This window comes from Physcomitrium patens, chromosome 10 (assembly GCF_059467195.1).
Source record: "Physcomitrium patens ecotype Gransden chromosome 10, ASM5946719v1, whole genome shotgun sequence".
NCBI classification, from domain to species: Eukaryota; Viridiplantae; Streptophyta; class Bryopsida; order Funariales; family Funariaceae; genus Physcomitrium; species Physcomitrium patens.
In genome coordinates this window covers 1,213,721-1,220,747 of record NC_143419.1, presented here as the reverse complement: position 1 = coordinate 1,220,747, position 7,027 = coordinate 1,213,721, and positions in this window count along the sequence as shown.

Here is a 7,027-nt window from a genome sequence, read left to right as displayed (position 1 = left end):
TTACCCCTTTCTCTTGACAAGACATAAGCGTATTAGAAGTTTGCGGATTACCCACTTCTAAACTGATATTGTTCTTAGTATCTTCTTTGTTATCAAGTCTTTCTTTTCTTTTGTCTTGAGCAATATCAAACAAATTTTTCTTCTTAGTGTCATTATGGCAGAGCTTGTTGAAATGAAGAGTGCAATGGCACAAATGCAAGAGCAAATGAGGGAGTTAATGCTTGCGATGCATCAACTCAATTCACCAACACAGGAAAGAACAAGAATAGCAGAAAGTGGGGATATAGAGATGATCGGAGCTGCTTCAACATCTACAACAAATCACGTTCCTTCTCCAATTGTACAACACCCTATAAGCACTAGAGAACCAAGAATTGCCTTACCTGAGAAATTTGATGATACGAGATCAAAGTTTCGAGGGTTCATCAATCAAGTACAATTGGCAATTGAACTTCAATCGCAAAGCTATCCAACTCCAGGATCACAAGTCAGGTTTATTGGCACTCTACTTTCTGGTTCTGCATTATCATGGTTTTCGTCTTTTCTTGAACAACAAAATCCAATATTGGACAATTAGGAAGCTTTTTTGGCGGAGTTTCGATCTATGTATGGTGAACACGATGCAACTCATGTTGCAACAAATAAGATCCGAATTCTGCGACAAAGAAATCGCTCAGCAACAATATATGCTTCATAATTTTGACAACTTGCAATTGACATCAAGTGGGATGATGCTGCACTCATCAGTCAATTTCTTTATGGATTGCAATACGAAGTAAAGAAATTGATGCTCAACTTACCTGATCCTCAAACTTTGAGTCAAGCAATCGATTTTGCGGTAAAATGTGATAATCGACTTTTTGAATTTCGATCTGAGAATCATTCACGGGAACCTCAACGTTATTACTCAATGGCAACATCAACATCTTTGCCAAACGTACATTCGGAAGTAGAAGACATGCAAATTGACGCGGTACGTTTTAAACCTCTAACTGAGCAAGAAAAGATTCATCGTCGTCAAGAAGGATTATGTTTATATTGCGGAGAACCTAAGCACACTGCTCAACATTGTCCAAAGAAACGACGCAACTATAAAATGAAGGGTACGACGGTCAAAGAAGACAACATGTCGGAAAACGGATTCGTCCAGCTACAATAGGGACCGTGCAGCTGGAACCTTGTACAATTCCTAATAAAGGTCCTATCCTCTCCTCAGAACCCTCTCCTTGTTTTATAATAGACTTATATTTAGGACCTAAGAATTACAAAGCCTCTGCTTTATTAGATTCGGGAGCCTTAGCATGTTTTTTAGATGAACAATTTGTTAAAAGTCGTAAAATACCTTATGTACAGAAACCTAAACCAGTACATGTAGAAGTCATAGATGGTCGTCCCTTGTCTTCTGGAGATGTCACTCATGAAACTCATCCTATAAAAGTAACAATAGACGGTCATGATAGCTACATAGCTTTTAACATAATTAAATCCCCGTCCAATCCAGTTATTTTAGGTTTATCCTGGCTAAAAAAATATAACCCTCGAATAGATTGGAATTCGCGTAAACTTGACTTTTCCAAAAGCGTTATTAATAGTTCTACGAACCAAGTAAAAAATTATAAGTCTAGTACAGTAAAACCCGTACTGATAGGTGCAAAAGCATTTATACACGCAGCAAAAGAAGGATCAACTTTTGCTATTTATGTTGCACCTATTTCTGAAAACGTAAAGACTTCAAGTGGCATTCCAAGTCAATATCAGGAGTATCAAGACGTTTTTGAGAAAAAGAATGCAGTTATTCTTCCTGAACATCGTCCATATGATTATTCAATCGACCTCAAGGAAGGAACTCAGCCACCATTTGGACCAATTTACAGTTTATCGCAAGATGAGATGGCTGAACTCAAGACATATATTGACGAGAATTTAGCGAAGAATTTCATACGCCATTCAAAATTTCCAGCATGAGTTCCAATTCTATTCGTAAAGAAAAAAGATGGATCTTTACGAATGTGTGTTGATTATCGAGGACTCAACAAGATCACAATCAAGAACAGGTATCCATTACCTTTGATATCAGGACTCCTTGACCAGTTGAATCAAGCTAAGATCTATACAAAAATAGATCTAAGAGGAGCATATAATCTAGTACGGATCAAAGAAGGAGATGAATGGAAGACTGCGTTTCGAACCAGGTATGGACATTTCGAATATAATGTCATGCCCTTTGGACTCACGAATGCACCAGCTGCTTTTCAACATCTCATGAATGATATATTTCGTGAATTCTTAGACAATTTTGTCATCTACTATCTAGACGATATCATGATCTATTCCAAGAACGTCGAAGAACATGAAATACATGTTCGTCAAGTATTACAAAAACTTAGAGATGCAGGATTGTACGCCAAGATGGAAAAGTGTGTATTTCACACTACTCAAGTTGACTTTTTAGGATACATCATTTCAAATGATGGTCTCATGATGGATTCTAAGAAAGTCCAAACAATCGTGGATTGGAAGATTCCAAGGACGGTAAGAGATGTCCAATGTTTCTTGGGATTTGCCAATTACTATCGGATCTTCATCAAAGATTTCTCACGAATTGCAGCTCCACTTACACGCTTGACTAGTAAAGATAAATTTCAATGGAATCAAGAAGCGGAAGCAGCATTTGAAGCCTTGAAGATATCGTTTGTCTCTGCACCAGTCTTATATCGTGTTGACTTTTCCAAGGCATTTTTTATGGAAACAGATGCATCAGATTTTGCCTTAGGTGCAGTTTTATCACAAATGGGAACAGATGACAAACTCCATCCGATAGCTTTTCATTCAAGAAAATTCTCAGCAGCCGAGATCAATTATGAGATCCACGATAAAGAACTTCTTGCGATCGTGGATTCCTTTCAAGAATGGCGTCATTATCTAGAAGGTGCTTCTAGTCCAGTCACTGTGTATACAGATCACAAGAACCTTGAGTATTTCATGTCAGCACGCGTGTTGAATCGTCGTCAAGCTCGTTGGAGTATGTCTTTGTCAAGATTCGAGTTCATTATCACTTATTGGCCAGGAAAACAACAAGGTTTATCCGATGCCCTATCTAGACGTTCTTATTTTGCACCAAAAGAAGGAGATGCAGCTTTTGAGCAACAAAGAACGGTCCTCTTGAAACCGGAGCAATTTCATCTCCGAGCAATGAAATCAACATTGACTGTTGATTCAACTTTTCTCAAGCAAATCTAGTCCAGTATGTCCTCAGACCCTCTTATTTATGATATCGAGAATAATTCTTCCAAGTCTCATGATCCTTATAAGTTTGAGTTCAAGAATAATCTATTATATTTTGAAGGACGCCTATATGTTCCAGAAGGAGAAGCACGTTTACGTGTTCTTCAAGCACGTCATGACTTTCCAGCAGCAGGGCACTTTGGATATAATAAGACTTTGGAACTCATATCAAGAGATTTTTGGTGGCCACAAATGTGGAAGTCAGTCAAAGACTTTGTACAATCATGTGATATTTGTTCAAGATCAAAAATTCCTCGTCATCGACCTTACGGACTTCTTCAGCCATTACATATACCAGAACAACCATGGTCTTCTGTTTCTATGGATTTCATCACAGATCTTCCAAGCTCAAGATCTTATGATTCTATATTTGTGATAGTAGATCGTTTCACCAAGATGGCACATTTTGTGCCATGTACAAAATCTATCACAGGTGAAGAAACAGCTAAGCTTTTCATTGATAATATCTATCGCTATCATGGATTACCTAAAGATATCATATCGGATAGGGGAACTCAATTTGTGTCAAGATTTTGGAGGATCCTTTTCAAGATTTTAAAAGTGGACATAAAGCTATCTTCGACTTTCCATCCTCAAACTGATGGACAAACAGAGCGCGTAAACCAAGTCTTGGAGCAATATTTAAGGTGTACTATCAACTACCAACAAGATGATTGGACAACCCTTCTGTCATTGGCAGAGTTTGCTTATAATAATACGGTACATTCTTCCACGCAACAAACACCTTTCTTTGCCAATTATGGCTATCATCCACGACTTGATACTTTTGATTTTTCAAAAGTTGATAATCCTGCAGCAGAAGATATGGCAAATCGGTTGTCAGAGTTACATGCAATAATGAAGACACAATTGAAGGAAGCTCAAGAACGACAAAAGATAAACGCAGATCTATATCGTAAGGAGCAACCACAAATCAACGTGGGTGATAAGGTATGGCTACTTCGTCGCAATATCAAGACTACTCGACCTTGTGACAAGTTGGACTATCGTAGGCTTGGCCCCTTTTCTGTTTCTGAACAGATCAACCCAGTTGCATATTGGTTACATCTACCGGAGTCAATGAAGATCCATCCTGTATTCCACGTATCTCTTCTTGAACCATATAAGACAGTGGATATACAAGGAAGAAGACAAATGCCACTGCCTCCTATAGAAGTAGATAATAATGAAGAATTTGAGGTGGAAGAGATATTAGACTCAAGGCGGCGCCGAAATAAGCTGGAATATCTTGTTCATTGGCGCGGATATGATATTAGTGAACGCACATGGGAGCCATCCAGGAATCTAGCAAATGCATCAGCTAAAGTCAAAGTTTTTCATCAACGACATCCATCAAAACCAAGATGAAAATCTCTCTTATAAAAGAGACAAGATTGAGGCAAGATAACATTCAATTTCCTATCCTTGTTTGTAACTTCTTTACATTTGTGATGCTAATTAGATGGAGAGCCAACAACCAGTGGATTCAACTCAAGAACCTTCGTTTGCTGACCTGTCGGACGAAACATTACGATTGTCACAACCTTCAAGACGACGCAATCGAGATGAAGATCTTCAAGAATGACATGTTCTTCCTCGAACAGATGGTGAGATACAACGCGTTTGGTATCATGATTTGGGAAGGGACTCCCGATGTTTGGTGATTTTGCTAGAGGTAGGAACAACTCCTGATGGTGTTCCGAATATTCTATTCGAAGGAAGTTATGAAGGCCTCAATAATGATCAAATAACTGGGTGGTCTTCCCGCCCTGGTATGGGATACTACCGATGGTTGAGAGGCCCTATCAATCATCTTCGAAGAGAACAGAGATCAGAGTATGTGGCGAATACAATTTGTCGCATCATAGATTTCCTCAACATATGATGACCGCTCCTCGTGGAACTCGTCTCTAGAAGGGGGGGTAATGTCACGGCCATAATCATATAAGCTAATAATAACATATAGAAATAGGTAGAAGTAAGTAAAAGTAGATAAAAGTAAGTTAATTATATAATATTTAATATAGAAGCTTTCTAGAAACTTCCTAGAAGCTGCTTTGACTTCATAGGTGTCTTTAATTGACTTTTTGGATTAGAAACGTGGTCAACAAGTTGGCCATGTGCCACACATGTTGTTAGCTTGAAGATCAAGCTAACTATGTGGCCCACACGTAGAAAAACTTGCCTTGTAAGTCAAGGTATGTGTCCTACAAAGTCAACACATATTGGAGGTCCTATAGAACGTCGCCACGTAGCCCCTAGTTAGATAGTATATATAGAGAGAAGAGTGAAGGCTTCTTCACTCTTGTCAACTCCTTTCTTGCTTCTAATCCAGGTTCAAGAGTCTTTAGTTTCTTGTCTTGTGGCAATAGCCATTCCAGTTTCCTTTTAATATACCTACTTGTTTATATTTTGACTTATTATATCGAGATAGCCTTTTGGTTTATATTTTTCCTCATCGAATCTTTGTCCTTCACATTATCTTATCCATATTAATCAATGGTTTGTAACCGCCAGAGTTAAAAATATTTTTGAAGGAAGCTTAATCCGTTATGATGTCGTATTACATGCTATCTTACTTGAGAACACGTTGGGCGTCTAGCTATAGGAGGTAGTATGGTATTTCGCTAGTACTCAAGCAGTCTATCGTGTTTTTGACTACCCAAATACAATCTATATCGGATTGCAATGTAAAAGCTTAATTCCAATATAAAACGCCTAGAGACCCTATATAACTTCAATCTCTTTTGTTATTTTTATTTTATTTTATTTATTTTATGTTTTTTATTTTATCTTTATCGTTAATTACCTTAATCCTAGACCGTGAACTTTGGCAAGCTGTGATCCTCAATCTGTTCTTTTGACTTGTTGTAAAACATCTATTGCTAGTATCTCTGCAAGCCCTTTCGAATATTCAAGAAGTTCTACTTCAACCCCGCTTATAAATTGTAAGGCTATGTTGTAATCCGCACCGATGTCCCTTGGCCACTCGCCGATATTCCTCTTATCCCTGTCGGTAGATCCCCAGTTATCACAGAAACCCTAAACAACCCCCGATTTGCCAACTTCCAAAACCTCTTTAAACTGTTGGCAGATATCCTCTATCCGTACAGTCAGATTAACACAACCACTCATACATTCAACATACTCAACCTTCTAGACAACTCTGAATTTCAACCACAAAAGTATCTCCCATTTTATCAATAATCAAGAGTACCACCTTTTTCTCTCTTTCAAAAAAAAAAATCCAGTTCACCAATATAATACTGACTTTTAGTAAAAATTGCCTCAGTCTTTCCAAAATCCTATGAAGAAAAAAAAAACCCCAATTCTCTGTCTTTTCTCTCCCAAAGCATGAAGCTAGCTCTCCGATCTAAAACTCCTAATTCTCCCCCTTTTTTTTCATTTCTTAACCTATCCTCGCCTTTAACCCTGAGAAGATCCTATTCTCTTGCCTTGGACTTCCCAAATTGGAACAGTTGATGGAGCTTTCTCCTCCATTTTTACCTTTAAGAGATCCTTTTACTGAAAGGACGTTCTCGGAACGGTGTCGTATTACGTGCTTTCCTGCTCGAGAACGTGTCGGGCGTCTGGCTGTAGAAGGTAGTATGGAGATTCACCGATAGTCAAGCAATCTATCAGTTTTGACTACTGAAATATAAACGACTGCAACAATGTATCGTAAATCTATACGGATGCTCTTTGACTGCTTGTCAAAGTCCTTTTTGCCCCAGCCGGTAGG